The sequence below is a fragment of the Sus scrofa genome, chromosome 2 (assembly GCF_054392235.1).
Source record: "Sus scrofa isolate SSC_HxYL_T2T_F1_AM1 chromosome 2, Sscrofa_HxYL_maternal_Yorkshire_Landrace_v2.0, whole genome shotgun sequence".
NCBI classification, from domain to species: domain Eukaryota; kingdom Metazoa; phylum Chordata; class Mammalia; order Artiodactyla; family Suidae; genus Sus; species Sus scrofa.
Window position 1 is genome coordinate 24,309,798 of NC_139384.1, and position 19,351 is coordinate 24,329,148.

Consider the following 19,351-nt stretch of genomic DNA (forward strand, 5'->3'; position numbering starts at 1 on the left):
GCCTAAATGGGCTCAGAACATGTATATCAGCCTACCATTGGGCAAAATCATCTAACACAAGCCTGTTATATACTGAAATGTTGACTATTTCACATGATCTATTGAAAACTGTACTGAAAGCGAAAAACAGAGTGGTGGTCTCCGTGCAGAATGGTTGCAAGCATACCGGTTCTTTGCCCTCAAAATCATGGGTCGGGCTGAGAAGTGTGGCTGCCACTTCCCCACCGCATAGCCCAGGAAAAGATCACAATTCAAAATCTGAAGTAGAGTTTCTCTTGAATATGAATGACCCTCTTTCGCATACGCCTTAAATGGAAAAATCTTAAGTCAAATTATGGTAAAATCAGGGACCGCCCGAATATAGCGTATAAAGGTGTGGATTAAAAGTAAATATTGTGTGACGGGGTTACCGTGCTGTACAGTAGAAAATTGACAGAACACTGTAAACCAGCTATGATGGAAAAAGTAAAAATCATTAAAAAAAAAAAAAACTAATATTTTTAAATATTTTCTGGGCAGCTCAGTTCCATAGGATTTTCTTTTTTTCTGCTTCTGTTTTATTTGCTAATGTGCCTATAAACACATACGCGAATAACAGGAAATGAGAAAGGATGTTACATATTATTGTGACCATTGTTTGATATGTGCTTTACTGCCTGCAAACACCGTAAGGGGTCCAGAATTAGAGTTAGCCACCATTGGGACCACCCGGGTTTGTCCCCCAGTTGTGTTAGATGCTGGGCCCGTGAGATCAGCTGAAAAAATGAGGGTAGTCCTTTCCACCTTGCTTTTGAGAATTAAATAAAACAGATGGGATGTGGCTCTACAATCAGTCACCTAGGAGGTCAGGAATAAGCACCAGTTTTCTGCTCTTCCTCTGGACCATTAATAAGGGAGGCCATGTAGAGAGCAGTGGAAAGAGAGCACCATCCCCAATCAGAGAAACCTCGAATCAAAGGAAAGCTGGGCGAGTGTTTGATACACCATAGAGCGAGGTCTCTAGCATCTCTGAGCTCTTATTTCCTCATCTTTAAGATGCGGGCACTGGTTCTTTGCCCCTCATAGGAAGGCTCTGAGGAGCACTTAGGATGATGTACATAAAGAATCCAGCATAATACAGGACAGATCACGTTGCAAGGAGTGCTTCTATCTCTCCCAGCGAAAAAGAGCTAACATTTTCTTTCTTCTTTTTTGCTTTTTAGGGCCGCACCCACAGCATGTGGAAGTTCCCAGGCGATGGGCTGAATCAGAGCTACAGCCGGCAGCCACACCAGCGATGCCCCAGTGATGTGGGATCCGAGCCTCATCTGTGACATACACCAGAGCTCACGGCAACACCAGATCCTTAACCCACTGGGCAGGGCCAGGGATCAAACCCGCATCCTCATGGAGACTAGTTGGATTTGTTTCCTCTGAGCCCCGACAGGAACTCTCAAGAGCTAACATTTAAATGAAAAATAGTATCTTCAGCTAAACAGAGATTTCAGGGCTAAAGGGGCTTATGGGATGAGGAAGGGTGATGGAGAGTTGGAGAAGATTTGTTGAAAACAAAGCAGGGTGAGAGTTAAGCCATTGAAAGTGACCTAGATTGTATTCGAGCTTCCAAAACTTCAGGGAGTAAGCGTGCTCCACATCCTTACCAATTTTATGTCACGGCAAAGAATACGATCTACATCTTTCAAAATAGATTTTTCTTCCATAATTATCTTTTCTTTGTCTTGTTTCAGTTACATTTCAATTATCTCTAAGTTTTAAATAACCCTAAAGGATACGGTGAGATTTTCATTTTAATTGAAAAGAGGGATGGGCTTAAAAATAATGTGAAAAAGGAAGAGGTTTCGATCTTCATATGTAGAGGGAAGAAGCTTTAGAAGACAAAGTGCATGCCTAAGCAATTTTTCAGTCCCCTATAAACAGGAACTATCTGTCCAGAAACGTCTTTAAATATCAATAGCCAACTCTTTCACTTTACAGATGGGGAAAATGAGGTCGGAACCAGTAGCTTACACCCAGAGTCACACAGTAACTGAATGCAAGAGCTAAAAATTGGACACTCAGGAAAGCATAATGCTCACATCATTGTAATTCTACGTCTGTGCTTTTTTCTCCCTTTTTATTATCTATTATTTATACGCATCAGTGCATATGTGTGTATAGGTATATATATGCATGTATAATTAATAATTACGTGTGCTATATATATAAATTGTATATATGTGCCTGTAGAGAGTGTGTAAAGATGGAGACAGAGGAAAAAAGAAACCAAACAAACAACTTTCCTTTTTATGAGAGTGAGAGGTGATGAATCCATACCCCAAAGCATAAAGTGCGGTAGCTCTCTCTAACACTGTTGAAGCCAAGGGAAATTTTAAGAATGTATACTTTATAGAGTTTCCTGGCGGGTCTGTGCTTCAGAATCCGGCATTGTCATTGCTGTGGCTTGGCTCCCTGCTGTGGCTCAGGTGCTATCCCTGGCCCAGGAACTTAGGCATGCTGTGAGCAGGGCCAAAAAAAAAATGCACACTTTTTTCCTGGTCAGACAATTATTCCCATGTTGAGTCCCTCTACAACCATTTCTTCTTTTGTTTGGTATATTTGCATAGAGTCCCTCTCTGCGATTTCTTTCTGCTCCAGTCCTGAAAGTTCAGGCTGCAAATAATCAAGCTGCAAAGCTGTGCCTGGCTTGCTGAGTTGCCAGTTGAGAAATTGTAATTTGTATTGATTAGTAAATTCACCCTCTTCAAAGGCACATCAGAAAGCCCCGCCGGAGCCAGTTTCTGCTGTATTAGTTCAAGGGCACACTTGAGAGAAGGAATGTGTTTTCAGTAAGATTAAGTCCTCCATCTCAGAGAAGAGGCAGAATATCCTGAAGCGTTTCTTAAAATATCAGCATTCTCTCAACCAAAGACAAGAAACGCCAGGCAGAGCTGGCTTTTTTTTTTTTTTTTTTTTAAGCTAACCGGGCTGCTGTTTGCCTTTCTTTGGATTGTAACTGTGAAAGCAATGTGTACATCCCAGAGGAGGAGATGGCAGAGTGGCCTGACCACCCTGGGAGGAAAGAGATTGCCAGGCTGGAAGTTACAAGACCTGGGAGTTGGTCACCATCTGCCATTTAGTAGGAGTGATGAGGTCAAGTCACTGCAGTCTCACATGTAGATTTGTCAGGTGTAAAAAGTCAGGGTTTCTAGCATGGCGATGAAAGAGCACAGAAGGGCTCTGGTTCCTCCCACACTCTTCTCTCTGCTTGCAATATTCAGTGGTTCCCAGACCAGCAACATCGGTAGCCCCTGATCCAATGGAAATTTGTTACTGCAGATTCTCAGGGACGCTCCAGACCTATCCTTTAGAAACTCTGGGAAGGAGACTCTCCATTCTGTGCTGAAAGCATCCTTCCTGGTATTTCTGATGCCCACACATGTCTGAGCTCTACTACCCTGGGTATCATTCCAGTTTCTATCGTCCTAGGGGAACCACCTTCTCTGCCTTCTCCCCCCAGATTAAATTTCCCCATCTGGGTCTGGTTGATAGTTGCAATGTGCAGTTAATTGTGTAAATGTTTACTTGTTCCACAGGCTGGGGCCTCCTGCATAGAAGGAATACAATGGCCATTTATCATTTAGATGAAAGTTAACAACCTTGAACGAATCATTTAAACCTGCCGAAACTCAACTTCTCTTTAAAATGGACACAATAAAATATACCTTGGAAGATGGGGCATAAGTGAGCTGAGGGATTATAAATTCAAATTGCAGTCCACAAACTCATTGTCTTAAAATATATCTATATCTATATATACACACACACAGACACATATAAATACTGTATTTATATATATACATATATAAATTCTATATATTATATATATAGTATTAAACATATATATATATATAGTTAATGTTAATTTCTCACTGAAAACTCTGTTTCGCTGCTGGGTATCTACCTTAATCTTAATCTTCCCTGTCCTTTCTAACACCAGGGTGTGCCAGCACTCTAGCATTTTACGAGGTGCCGTGGTGATACAAGGTGAATATAGGGAGATAATCTAATCTTTCAGTTTCAGGACAAAGAAGTACCTGCTGAAGTGCCCATATTCTCAACTCACACGAAGCCCCTTCATAATGCACTTCTCTCTGCTGTTTCTGTGATTCATTTCTTTGCTAAATATCTGTTGTCAAGGGTTTTATAGTCCTGTCTGCCTAAGCTCAGTCATGCTCACTCTGTTCTGAGATCTTGCCTGCACTCCCAGGACACTGGGTATCCCTGCTCCAGAATCCAGAGCCCTCTCTGCTCCCACCCACCCTTCCCCGCATCCTATCAGCCCACAGGAATCTTCTTTTCAAGGCAGGCCAATTTTCTTCCTTTCTGTTCCTGCCTGATACTTTGTAACCATGCCCCTGGATGCTCTCTCTCTCTTGCTTTTGACCAGTGCATTTCCTTTGTAACAACACAGTCTTTCTCTATTTTAGGACTTAAGCTTCCAGAAACAAAAGCCAGGAAAACTAGAAAGTGTTTCTAATTTTTCACCCTTTTTCATCCTCTCTTTGAGCCAGTGGGCTCAAGAGTTTCTGCCTGAGATGGGGAAAAATACTATTATGGATAGTATCAGAGTTAAAATAGCCTTGGAGTCCCTTCTGGGATGCAACAGGCTGGGACACAGGGTCCATCCCCAGCCAGGCACCGTGGTTAAGGATCCGGTGTTGCTGCCTTTATGGCATAGGTCACAATTGGCTTGGATCCAATCCCTGGACTGGGAACTCCATATGCTGCTAAAAAAGGGGGGGAAATTATAGTTTTCTACACAGCGATTCTCAGATGGAGACAAGTTTACCCTCCAGAAGACCCCTGGTAATATCTGGAAACATTCCTGATTGTCATCTCTTAGGGGGATGTTCTCCTGGCATCTAGTGAGTAGAGGTCGGTGATGCTGCCAGACACCCCACAGTGCACAGGGCTGTGACCACCACAAAGAATGAACAGGTCCCAAATATCAGCAGTGCCCTTCCACATTGAGAAAGACTACTCCCCGTGAAGCTACACATGAATGACCACGGAGAGTGGCAAAATACAGGTGTTCAATAAGTGACTGTTGACTTTTTAAATCTTGTTTTCTTCCATCCCTGACCTCTTTTCAACCTTGGCAAATAGGAGAGACTTCAGAAGTTTGGTTCTGTCCCTAACTTCATTCAGCATGAGGCACCAGTCTCTAGCCTCTGCTAAGTTCCTAGTGCCACATGTCTAAATTGTTCGTCCTGCCCCCCAAACCATGCCTTGTATCCTCTGTATTTGCCCTATTGGCATATTAATGTATTGGGCATTAGTGAGTTACTATTTATTGGAGTAAAGGTAGGACTGAAGTTTGACCTTGGCTTCAACATAGACATGGTTAAGTGAAAAGGGAAAATAAATTTTACTGTAAAGATATAGTAAGATGAAATTGGCTAGAGAGCTGAGTTCATAGTACTAAGGAAGCAGAGGAGTATTGAATCCCAAGTGAAGGTGCAAGGGGTGAGAACACAGGAGGAATTATTAATTACTGGGATAAGAATTGGGGTAAGTAGAAATTTCAATGGGAAAAAATGAGGAGAAGGATTTGTCAGGCAAGGCTATGTAGTGTGCCCAGGACTTAGAGATGAGAAAGTTGACGAGGGGTAGGCAGGGCCAGCCACTGAATTTGTGGAGCTGGCCCACAAAATGAAATGTAGGACCTGGTGTTCAAAAAGCAGGAAAGGGCTTCCATTAAAGGTGTTCAAATGTCAAACTCTTTTCCTTTCTTAGGCAGTCTTTCTCTCACTTAGTGGTTTTTACTTGCATGTATTTTTACGGTAGCAATAGTATATGTTAAAGTTATCAGGTGAGGAGTTCCCATGGCTCAGCAGTTAACGAACCCAACTAGTATCCATGAGAATGCAGGTTGCCATCCCTGGCCTCACTCAGTAGGTTAAGTATCCTGCGATGCCGTGAGCTGTGTTGTAGGCCACAGATGCGGCCACAGATCTGGTGATGCTGTGGTTGTGGTGAAGGCCGGCAGGTGCAGCTCTGATTCGATTCGACCTCCTAGCCTGGGAACTCCATATGCCATGGGTGTGGCCCTAACAATACAAAACAAAACAAAACAAAAGTTAAACAGGGGAAACTAAAGACTGAGTAAGAGGAACTTCATGACTTAAACTATCTGAGATGACACAGGTAGGAACCCCAGAAAAAAGTCGTTGGCCTGGCATGATCCCCCATGAGGTAACTTGAGCCTGGAATGTATAGCCTGGGAAAAGTGGAGTGAAGGAGGAGATATAGACTGGGAGGGAAAGTAGGTACAAGAAGAAGAAAGTTTAGCTCTTCACATGATATTTAAAAAAGGAGAAATGCTATGAATTGGTATAAACCTGTCTGTGATGAAAGTAGACACTTTATTTTTTTTCTCATAAAATTAAACATTTTTAAGTATAACCAAGTGATCAGTTACTACTATCTGCTGGTCAAAACACATGTATAACAGCTAATTCACTGATAAATCTAGCATTGTAATTTTGCAGTTGTAAAATTAATTAAAAATCAGTTTGCAAATGGAGCAGAAGTTTAAAACCTTATGTGAAATTATTATTTTACTATTGCCTTTCTGTATTTAAGAATCAGAAGTAATATTTTTAGACTGTATGAACATTAGTACACACACCCCGTTTTTACACTTAACATACCTATGCATGTTTTCTGTCTAGTTACATAGTCTTAAACTTTATCCTTTCTCCAAGCTCAATAATAACCCGTAGAATAGATAGGTTCTGGGTTTTCTAATATTTTCACCATTGTGAAATAAGTGGATTTATTTTCTTGGCATTCCTGACTAAGCATAAAATTTCCGGAAACTTCAATATTTCATACATATAATTTTACCCTTCTTTTTCATATTTAAGCACTTTTTTCACAGGTGATTTTACTAGAAGGTGGCAAATCAATGTACCATTCTTATGAGATAAAAACAAACAAAAATTACTGTTAAACAAACAAAAACATAATAGAACATAACAAATATAAATAAAAGGATAAACTCCAACCCTGCTCAGAACACAAGCTGGGTTTAAAATAGAGTCAATTTGGAGTTCCCCTTGTGGCTCAGTGGTTAACGAATCCAACCAGGAACCGTGAGGTTGCGGGTTTGATCCTTGGCCTTGCTCAGCGGGTTAAGGAGCCCGCGTTGCTGTGAGCTGTTGTGTAGGTTGCAGATGTGGCTCAGATCCCACATTGCTGTGGCTGTGGCTGGCGGCTACAGCTCTGATTAGACCCCTAGCCTGGGAACTTCATGCGCTGAGGAGCAGCCCTAGAAAAGACAAAAAAAAAAAAAAAAAAAAAAAAAAAAAAGAAAAGAAAAGAAAAAATAAATAAATAAAATAAAGTCAGTTCAACTAATGGCTAGTCTCTGAAGGCAACTGCATTAAAAAAAATCAGCAGTATTATTAGAAATATTTCTAATAAAACATTATGTTTCGGAGTTCCCCTCGTGGCTCAGTGGTTAATGAACCTGACTAGGAACCACGAACTTGCGGGTTTCATTCCTGGCCTCCATCAGTGGGTTAAGGATCCTGCGTTGCCCTGAGCTGTGGTATAGGTTGCAGACCGAGCTCAGATCCCCAGTTGCTGTGGCTCTGGCATAGTAGGCCGGTGGCTACAGCTCTGTTTAGACCCCTAGCCTGGGAACCTCCATATGCTGTGGATGCATCCCTAGAAAAGACAAAAAGACCAAAAAAAAAAAAAAAAAAAAAAGAAGAAGAAGAAAAAAAAAGAAAAACATTATGTTCCAATGCCCCAAAGGCGATTTACTCATTAACGTTACGAAATAAATCTCCAAATTTAAAGAAAATAAGTTACAGCAGAATCGGCACTGTTACACTTTTCACTGGAGCTTCCATAGTTGTACACCTTGACATTTGATGGGGCAGTTTTCTGTTAGTGAAATTAGCCAGTTCAGACTTACCAAAGCCCATTTGCTATGCCCCAAAGATAGCGGTTTCAGAAAGAAGAAAGGGGGAAAGGTGCAAAGGAAAAAACAAAGAGACCAGTCTTGATGCTTGAAGGAGGTAAACAGTTTAGAAAAATATTAATATACTTGCCTGCACAATTATTCACTGGAACAGTATCTGGGACTACAAGGTGATATTGAAGTGGCAATATTACACCTGAAATAGTTCATTTACCAAAAAGAAGCAGCATTACCCAGTCCAAAGTAGCCATCAAAACTTGTTTAACTACTTCAGAACAAAATATTGAGAGGCAAGGGTTTAAAGTGAATGCCCATCTATCCAATTCTTCACCAAATGAAAATCCTCTTTATCCAAGTTAAGATTTTTGAATTGGAGTCTTATCAATGCCATAAATTTCATCAGCAGCAATTCTTTTTGAAGTACTCAGCTATTCAGGATTTGAAAATTGAGGATTTGTCTTTTAATGGGGAATCTACATCTGCATTTCATTGTAGAGATGAAACATGTCATCGAGTAATTCTATGAAGAAGGTTGGAGTATTTATTTATTTATTTTGGGTTTGGGGATATTTACAAAATGGAGAGGGTAAGGATTATTGCTGATTTATTTTAAGAATGGGAAACTTCAGACATATATCCAGGAGAAGATGATGTATATTTCATTCACAGAAGACAGCTGGTAAAATTCAGAGAGTTTCAAGGATTTTATATGGTTTTATTTTTCCCCTACCCCTTCTTGGTCTTTCAGAAAATGAAAAAGTAGCATGTGAAAGTGGTGGTACTAAATTTAGATTACACTTAGAGTTTTCCTGCTTAATTAAAAAAAAAAGAGAGAGAGAGAGAGAGAGAGAGACTTTTAGTAATTTCATCCATGAATAAAGGAGATTATTCCAAGTTCAGAGATGTTGCTAAATTCCTACTTTGGCTTTATAATCTACTGTTCTGAGGTTTGGCCATGATCCCACAAACACTTAGAAAATTATCACTTAGATAATTAACATTATCTAAACATTTACATGATTAATATTTCACTTTTATCCTTAGGGGGAAAAAAAAAGATCGACTAAGGTCAGAACATTAAATTGAACATGCAGTTTCTATTCACCTATATGCTGGCAACCCTAAAACCAGAAGATAGTATATTTTTCTCCTTAAAAGAGCTGGCCCTTATCAGACCTTTATTTTATTTTTTTCCAGTTTTGCTGCAGTATAATTGATGTACAACATGGTGCAAGTTTATGATGATCTGATACATGTATATTCCAAAATGATCACCACCCTAATATTAGGGAACAACTCCTTCCTATCACATAATTAACATTTCTTGTATGTGATGTGTACGTGGAAGATTGACTTTCTTATCAACTTTCGGGAGTCTCAACCACAGTCACCATACTGTTCATCTGATTCCTAGAACTTGTCTTCTAAGAGAAAGTTTACATCCTAGTCCTTGGTATTCACCAGTCTACTCTGTGTTTCTGTGAGTGCGGCTTTTAAGATTTCACCTATAAGTGATATCATGCAGTATTTGTCTTTCTTCCACAACAGACCTTTCTTTAGTTGTCCATGGTAGGAAAGGGTATTGCTGCTTGGAACCAATAGGCTTCTGAGGAAATTCTGTGTTTCCATGGCGCCGTTAGTTGAGAAGGGATGTGAATGACCAAATGGTGTTGTGCAAAGAATGCTATTCTTAGAGTGCTTTCAATTTTTCATTCTATGATCTTGATAATGAAATATAATTTTAGTGGGATTGTACTTATATTCCATTAAGATATGAAAAGTAGAAAATATCCATTGACTGAAATATGAGGCCCTAAAAAGACAAAAAAAAATTTAAAAACTGAAATGGAAAATACTTGAAAATTGATAGGATATAAAGTCAAGAATACTTTGTTATCAATTCCTTAAGCATTGCTATAGTCCATGCACTCTCAGTTGTAGGACTCATTTCTCTTTAAGATCATTACAGCTTTTTTGTTTTTTTTCTCCTTTTCTTTCATCTGGAAACGCACACACACAACTGAAAAGCACATTTGAGCAAAGCAGCCCTGTAACTCTCTTTTCCCTTAGTCTCTGGGTTGGCTCCAACCTCAACCCTATTTCTGCCAATCTCAGGTGAGTTACTGTGATTGACATAAACTCGGGGCAGAAAGCAAAAGGAGCAGAAGGCAGTGATATATACTGCATTCCTTTGGGGGATGCCTTCCTTTGGAGGGTCAATCCTTGTTGGCTTGGAGAGTCAGCCTGTCCAAATACATAATTAACATAGACAATAGTTGACAGGAGTGAGCAGAGATTAACTGGAAATAGGCACCTGGCAACATCTTGGAGTGATGGAACTGTTCTAAAATTGGATGGTGGTGATGACTGCACAACTCTAGAAATGTACTAAAAATCCTAAGCTTTTTACACTTGCAATGGATGAATTTTATGGTATGTAATTATACCTTATTAGAACTGTTTTAAAAGGAAAAAAAAAAATATGTAGAAAGATGCCTCTAGGTTGTTGCTATTTAAGTTCTAGACAGTTCCAGAAACCTAACTTTGATGCTTGCCTGGAACACTTAGAGTTTTTACTATTATCTTATCCATTCTAGCCTAACAAAGCCAGTGGCTGCAAAACTAGCATATTTCTTTTAGAGATTATCTATGACAAGGAAATTTTTGCCCAATAGGTTTGCAGTTAACAAGAAAAACAACACAAACAAACACACAACTGTGTGCTGACCAGGAGCAAGGCTCTCTTCCAGGTATTATCTACAATGAGCAAAACCCAAATATCTGTAATTAAAATTGCACCTTACAGAGTTTGATGATTAGTTTGGAACATTTATAAAATATCTATAGAAAAGTTGGATTTATGCTGCCACTCAAACTATTAAAATTGCTCCCATCTCTCAAAGTTACCTTAAAAATATAAGTTGAAGGGCTTTTTTAGGGAAGATGTGTCTTAGTTAATCTCTCCACTGCCAATGGGATTTTATTTTTTATCTTTTCCATCCTTTTGGGGAGTGTGTGTGTGGCGTTTGTATAGAAGAGTGAGAAGTAAGTCACTTTTTGACTAAAAATATATTATTAATAAGATTTTTTTTATGGAAAATGTCTTCAATAGATGAACAATAAATAACCTGAAATTGATTTAATAAAGGTAAGGAGATAGAGAATTTTAGAATATAACTGACATTTTAAAATACTTCCCATTATTCAAGTATATTTCCTGATCGAAAATACTTTGACACATGCATGCAAAGTTTTCCCTGGGTATTAGATTTTACTTGCTTAATAGGCACCATAAGAGGGGAACAAGTTCAGACATGGGGCAGAAAGAGAGATTGAGAGAGAAAAACTTCAGAAAGACAAATCCCTAACTAGGAAGAAAGAAAATAAATGATGATGCAGTTTAATCATTTTGGAGGGTTTTAGAGGAGAACAGTTTATCTCAGCTGGTGCTACTACTATTTTGAGCGAAATAAGGTTTTTGTTTGTTTGTTTTTCTGAAGGGCTGTGCTGTACATTGTAGAATGTTTAGCAACATCCCTGGTCTTTACGGATCTGATACAAGCAATAGTACCTCCCCTCAGCTACACGAGCAAAAAATTCCCTAAATCTAGCCAGATGTCTTCTAGGGGCAAAAATCACCTCCCTTTATTCACTTTCTTCACCCTGATCTGTGCCAAACTACTGGTCTAAAATGAGGAGCTGTACCAGATGATAGGGTAACCGTGTGTTTGCCTGGGAAAGTCCTGGTTTACTCCCGTTGTCTTGACCTCATTATTAACAGTGATCGTTTCCCTTTCAAAGCCATCTGCTTGTGGTGTAACCTATATGATCACTCTAATGATAGAGCACTTTCCCTCAATCCACACTGTGATTTTATGGAGCAGGACAGAGGTTCTTGTAGGACAGTGACTAGAGAGCTTGGTTTTCCACAGTCTTGCTATTCCATCAGGCCAAGTAGGACTTGGCTTTATTTAGCCTCAGGCTGGGATATTAGCTTTGGAGGGCCCTTATTCTAAAAGCCTTAGTGTCAGAAGTGCATGCACTCACTGTGTGTTCATCTGTCTCTGATTTTTAATATTTTACTATGTTAAGGATAAAAAACTAAATCCACTCAGGTTTACATTATAGAATTCAGTCTGGTCATTAAAGATCATTTGTAGGGAAATCCCCAAATCTATAAAAATGAAGCTAAGGCACCATGACAGCCTCAAAGACCAATTATAGCTATGTTCTTATTTACGCATTCATTGATTTTAAAAAACAATTAACGAGCACGTACCAGATATCAAATGTGGAACTAGGTTCGAAACCCACAAAAAAAAAATGACTTCCACTCTATAAAATCATATCTCCTTCTAACAAAGGAGTATAACAGAGGAACAAATAATTGTAACACAATGTGATCATTATGCAAACTCACTGCGTGTTCATCTGTCTCTGATTCCATAGTATTTTAAGGACACAAGAATTAAATCCACTTAAGTTAACATTGTATAATCTGATCTGGTCATTAAAGATGTTTTGTGGGGCAATACCCAAATCTATTAAAAAAACCACAAAGATACGACTTCTCTAGAAAATCATGCCTTTTTTTTTTTTTTTTTTTTTTTTTCCTTTTTAGGGCTGGAGGTGCGGTACATGGAAGTTTCCAGGCTAGGGGTCAAGTTGGAGATATAGCTGCTGGCCTACACCACAGCCACATCAACAGCAATGTAGGACCCAAGCCATGTCTGTGACCTACACCACAGCTCATGGCAACACCAGCAACACCAGATCCCCGACCCACTGAATAAGGCCAGGGATTGAATCCGTATCCTCATGGATACTAGTCCGATTCATTTCCACTGCACCACAATGGGCACTCCAAAATCATGCTGTTTCTCACAAAAGAGGATAACAGAGGAAATAAGTATAACACAATGTGATTATTTTCCTCTTAATGTTATATGCTAAGTGCATTAAGAAGACAATACAAGGAATAAGAATTTTATCAAAGTAGGGGAAGGAGTTAGGTTAAAGTTTGGGTATTAGTGTGGAATTATTATAGTTTAAAGTTCCTTGTTCCTTTCTTCTTTAAAAAGTTGAGCTGTCAACTTTGGCAGCTTCAGAGGTTGTGGACAAGATGTATGACACCCCTTCCAGGTATCAATTAGTCAGTGCCCCTAAGTATTCTTGAAAACCTGTGTAGTCATTAAGGAATACAGACTCCCTGCCAAAGAAAGTGCAATACTAAGGTCAAGGATACAGACCAAAAGAACTTGCTACGAGCGCATGTTTCACTCATGAAGAACAGAACAGTGACTGAAGATCCTGATTCTAAATGTCAAATGTTGGGCACATCCATCAGCTTTGTTCCATGGTCTGGAAATAAAATGTAACATGTTGAAAGCTGTTGTCCTCAAGTTCAAGCTTTACAGGTTGTTAAGCCTCAGTCCAGGAGAGCAGTTGCTCATCCATCTAAATGTTTTCTCCTCCTTCAGTCCCCTATTACAGACCTTTGGGTTGACTTACATTTTTCCTTTATGAAATTAAAACAGCAGACACATTTCCAGGGTCTAATTTCTGCGGTCATTTGCTTTACCCTTCAGAAGCGGGAAGAGAAAGATAAATCGGAAGAAAATAAAACGAGACTGTGACCCAAGAAGCTCCGATTTGTCTTCTGTGTTTTTTGCATGTGATTCATCGTGATATAATTTTATAAGCAGAAAAAATGAATGCATCCATTAAATGAGATTGGGGGACATGCAGCCACATTTGCAATCTGCCCAACTACATTATCCAACCCACTGCTATGTAAAGTTTTTTCCATCTATGGTTTGTGAGAATGGTATAGCTTACAAATATTGGCTTATTCCTAGAAATATGTCATCCTTTTGATGGCTATTTTGTGCCATGGATGAAAAAAATAATTCTGGCTTCCAGATAAGGACTGTCCTGTCAACACATTTCTGGAGTATTCAACTTTAAATTTTTCAGGGAACCCAATTCTTTGTTTTACTGATGGAATTCAAATTCAGAGGCTCAAATTCACACAGTTAATTAGTAGTAAACTTCAGACTGGAAATCAAATATTTTTACATCGAGTTGCACGCCCTTTCCACTGCTTAAAATGTTTTCTAGTACGCTAATTTTGGAACCAGGCAATTGTAAAAGTAGAGTGGTGGACCCATCCCACTTTGCCTGGAACTTTAGTAGATCTACCACTGAAAGTTTCAGTTCCCAGGAAACCCTTCAGTCCCAGGAAAACCTTGACAGGTGATCACCCTATGACAAAGACTTATTTCTCATTTCTTCTCACTAGTTCACTCTCACACATGCACAGGTGAGCTAGAAACATGAGATTTTCTTAAGCTGTGTTGTGTTTACTTTCTTTCATTCATACCCTATGCTGAAAAGCCCTGAGTGTATTACCCTGAGATATAGACAGAACAGGCTTCTGCCTTGTGTTCATCCTGTAAGGGAGACTGTTCTGGTCTTCCCATGGCATGAGGAGTTTTGTAGCTAACAGGATGTGCCCACATGAAGATCATGTTTCCTGTCTAGCCCACACTCCAGGGACCAGGGACCCTGGAGATGACTTGCATCCTTCTGGGGCAAGCATAGGACTCCTTATCACTATTGTCTGTCTGCAGGAGGCTGGGTGGAAGAGGTGGAAGACACTTAAGTAAGTGAGCTGGGCCTCTGAATGTCTGTGCACACACTTCCTGTGGCCTGGAAAGGAGATCAAGGTAAAGAGAAAGGGAAGGGTAAAGCCAGCAGTTGGAGCCAGCTCCTCCCTCCCCTTTTCCCAAGTCCCTGCCCTCATTTCCAAACTGTCCAAGAAACCTCAGTGTGAACCTGGCCTTCTACACTAGTATGAAGGAGAATTTGTCAAGACAGGAGGCTTGAACCCTTTTTACTTCACAGTCGCTTAGCTTCGCTTATATCGTTTTTAGATATTTATTCATATGGTGTTTGCTTTTGCATTTGTGCCATTATCTCTGGCTCTGCCATGTACAGGAGAGCCTGATGGCTGCCTTCCCTCAGCTCAGATTGTTTACCTGTATCACCTCTATGGACCAAGAAACATTGGCTCTCTGGGCGGTAAAATAATCAAATAAACATGTGATGCATGAGTGATGCATGCTTTATGCTGTTATGCCTGCTTTTTATGTCCAGGTTTAAGGGTTCACTTTGTACTTTTTTAAACCCCAGCTCCATTACTCTGGCTTGCCAGTAGTCCCCAGTAATTGCAGTTGGAGAGAAATTTGGCTTGCTGTCTGGTTATCCCATTTATTGAAAGTAAATCAAAAGTCTCTTCTTAGGAGAGATAAACGTGGAGGGAATTGTCATCTGAGATGGATACAGCAGAAATCATCTGAACTATTCTTCTTTGGAGAGAGTGATTTTTTCAGACAAAGTTCAAGTACAAAAAAGATATTTTATGCTTTGTATCACACACATAGTTTCCCACATGCATACTCTTTGTTTTTCAGCCATACACATTACTGTGCCAGTAAATTACTGAGATACATTAACACAGTAGCCAAATGTCATAGAAAAAACCCTAACAAGTAGCAGCAGCCATTCTTCAATGGGCATTTATAATGCACCAACTTTGTACCAAATGGTCTATGTCCATTGTCACAGTTAATTTTGGCAGCAACCAGATGATGTGTGGTTCCGTAGACAAAAGAGAAAACTAAGGCTTAAAGAGTGTCTATCTTTTTTAAAATTTCTTTTTTATTTTTTTATGATTTTTATTTTTTCCACTGCAGTTGATTTAGTGTTCTGTCAATTTCTACTGTACAGCAAAGTGACACATTCATACATACATACATACATACATATTCTTTTTTCTCACATTATCCTCCATCATGTTCCATCACAAGTGAGTAGATATAATTCCCTGTGCTATACAGCAGGATCTTTTTGCTTATCTGCTCCAAATGTAATAGTTTGCATTTATTAACCCCAAACTCCCAGTCCATCCCACTCCCTCCCCCTCCCTGTTGGCAACCACAAGTTTCTCTGTGTTGCCCAGTAACGTAAACTACTGTGTAGCAATTTGTCCTCTGTCATACCATTAGTCAGTTCACACAGACATTTATTGCAAACCTCCCATGTGTCATGACCTGGATCAGGCCTCCTAGTGTTGTTGGGTAAATGGACAATAAACCAATTGGTTATAGAATTTACTATACTCTAGATGGCTTAGTATTTGGGGGGAGGGATTAGAAGAGGATGTTGAACTCAACCCTGAATGTAACAAGTGTCTGAAAAGGTTTTCATGTGGAGTCAAAGCTGTAGCTGAGTCTTAAAGAAGATCCACGTATTATCTAAGACTCATGGAGCGAAGACAGACTTGTCAGGCCAAGGGGACAGCTTGTGCAGTCATGAAGGCATGACTGTTTCTAAAATACTATTTCTAAAAGGTGGTTTCTATGGTCAGAGACGTTATAAAGGTGAAACAGATGAAGCTAAAGTACTTTTGAAGAAATCCTCATAATCTAGAAAACACCAGTGGATTTTGTCTTAGCAAATTCATCATTATAGAAAGCATCACTGCTTGAAGAAATCTTGAAGTATTACCATTCTCTTTAACATCTTAAAGATGAGTAGGAGTTTCTGCTGTGGCACAGCAGGATAAGGATCTGGCATTTTCTCTCTGCAGCAGCTCTGGTCTGGTTGCTGCTGAGGCATGGGTTCAACCTCTGGCTCAGGAACTTCCATATGCAGCAGGCAAAGATTAAAAAAAAATGAAAAAGAAAGATGAAGAAATAAAACTTGAATATAGTTAAGTGACTTTCTCAAGCCTAGAGCTAAAAATTGGTAGAGTGCAAGTCTTCTGAATCCTTGATCCTAAGGCTTAAGGCTCAAATAGTCACCTTTGAGACTATTATTTTATTTTACCTAACAAATAAATTCCAATCTAATTTAATAAATTCTCTCCATCTGCAGACTGGATTTTAGTGAACACGTTTTTATAGAAGACAAAATGAATGTGGATATACTAGAATGAAGGCTATTATCCATTTGCAAAAAGATTTATTATTTAATTTTCAATAGCCCCTTCATTTGCTGAACGTAAAATGCTATTGTAATGGCAACTATTATTTGCTTCTAGAGTGTGTCTTTTTGAAAGGTAATCAGCTATAATGTTAAATACAAGACCTCTCAGATTTTCTGACTCTGTATTATTCTCATCTCAATATTCCAGTCCCAATTCTAGAACCAATCCTGCCTCTACATAGAAGGGATTGCATGTCGACATTTTAGATTGATATCCCAGATTAAATAGCCAGACTTTTGTCTCATTTTCCAACCCAAGACCCTGCCTTCTAGTCTGATAAATGAGCCCTTATATTACAACTTAGGTCTGTCCTTCTAGTCTTCTAGGTGTTGTGTTTAGCACCAAACTTCAGCCAATATTTGAATTCCACTTCCTTTATCTAGAAATTTTTGGCCCAGCCATCCTCTTGGGCTTCTAAACACATTCCCCCATGAATGAGCCTTTCTCCACATTCTGGGAAATAATAAAACTCTTCCTTAAACCCCTCTGATGCTTGCTGACATACTGAGGTATCACCTGCTATTACTCTTTCTCCCAAAAAGTGTTTACCTGTATGAGGAAGGATTATTTCTGGCACCTTTTGATTAAGACCTTTGGAAAAAATATGTATTTTCCCCCTAGGAACTTAAACTGCTACAGCTTGTGCCTGCCTTGTGTTAAATCCTGTAGCATGCTTCCTATAATATAGGGGATGGTAGCCCTTTGTTAAAGAGGGTGCATGGAGTAGTAGAAATTAAAAGAGGACAAGGAGATGGTGCGGTGAGTTTCCTTTAGACGTGACCTAGGGTTCCCAGGAGTGGAATTGAAGAGAAGCTTGCTTTGGGGTGAAGGAGTCAGTGGGATCCAGGGAAAGTTCATCTATCCAAAGAGCACAGGTGCACCACTTGTGAAGAGAAAGATTGTTTGCCAAGTGATTTGGAAACCTGCTAGACTTCCCTTTTCTTCTTAAAATGGGGTTTCTCAATCTGTCCACCTCTCACTCTTCAGGAGAAAGAGTTGCCAAAGTAACCTGAAGCCCACAGTCTGGGAAGATGTTCTAAGCCACAGGGAATATTGAAAAATCTATAATTGTCGGGAAGAACAGATGGAAACGTAGTATAATGGAAAGGTTAGGATCAGATATTGTTTTATTTAGAAAGAGTCTCCCAGCGACTTCTAATTATAGATAAAACAGGACATTATTTGGAGAGATCATTAGGCTGAGAGTCAGAGGCCCTGTGTTCCATTCATAGCTCTCATTGTAACAAGTTCTAGAAGGTGCCCTTGACTAAATTGGTTGAGTTATCTGTCCTCAGCTTGTTCAGATATATATTGGTGAGAATTAAGTGCTTTAAATTTTACAGTCCTATTTATCCAGGGAATTCTCTTCTATTAGGATATTTGAACATTCCCTATAAATACTGTTAGTCAATGGTGAAAGTCAAAATACAAACAAGGAAAATACAACTAGGGAGTTCCTGTTATGGCTTAGCAGGTTACGAATCTGACTAGTATCCATGAGCACGTGGGTTCAATCCCTGGCCTCTCTCAGTGGGTTAAGGAGCTGGCATTGTCACAAGCTGCGGCGTAGGTCACAGACATGGCTTGGATCTTGCATTCCTGTGGCTATGGCCAGCAGCTGCAGCTCTGAATCAACCCCTAGCCTGGGAATTTCCAAATGCCACAGGTACGGCCTGAAAAAAAAAAAAAAAAAAAAAAAGAAAAAAAAAGAAAGAAAGAAAAGAAAATATAACTGCAAACCAAACTGTGTTAACATTTGTGTGCAGTGAACATCAGAATGCATTTTAGTTTTTACTCTTGTAATTCAAACATATGTAATTCAATGTAGTACAAACATTTTATAATTAAAGCATAACAGTTTCCTTACTGGATGCCTTATTTCCATTCTCATCCTCCTATAATCTTTTTTTTTTTTTTTTCCTGTATCACAGCTGGGATAATTTTCCCAACGTCTAAGTAAAATGATTGTATTCTTTTCTTTGATTCTCCCCCTGACGAATCCCTCCTGCTGTTAAGAAAACATGCAGGCCTCAGGGCCTCTATAGTCATCTATATAAACTGAGCCCTGCCACCTACTGTGACCTCATTGTCTGCAACTTGTTTCCTCTCCACTAAGCTGAACTCGAAGAGCCTTCTTTCAACACTTCAGAAACCCCAAATCATCCTTATGTAGGATATTTGCACATGCTGATTTTTGTACCTGGGGTACCTTGTCTGAGGTCTTGACATCTTTGGTTCCTCTACGTCATACAGGTCTCAGCTCCAAAATTTGTCAAAAAGATCTTCTCCAACCAACCCAGCTAATATACTCCCATTGTCAAATCCTT

General features: G+C 39.5%; 1 protein-coding gene across 24 annotated transcripts in view; it reads left to right on the forward strand.

Annotated features, from left to right (window-relative positions):
- Window positions 1–19,351, forward strand: part of LRRC4C (leucine rich repeat containing 4C) — a 1,222,625-nt gene that overhangs the window by 756,121 nt on the left and 447,153 nt on the right. The gene's annotated exons all lie outside the window — the stretch shown is intronic.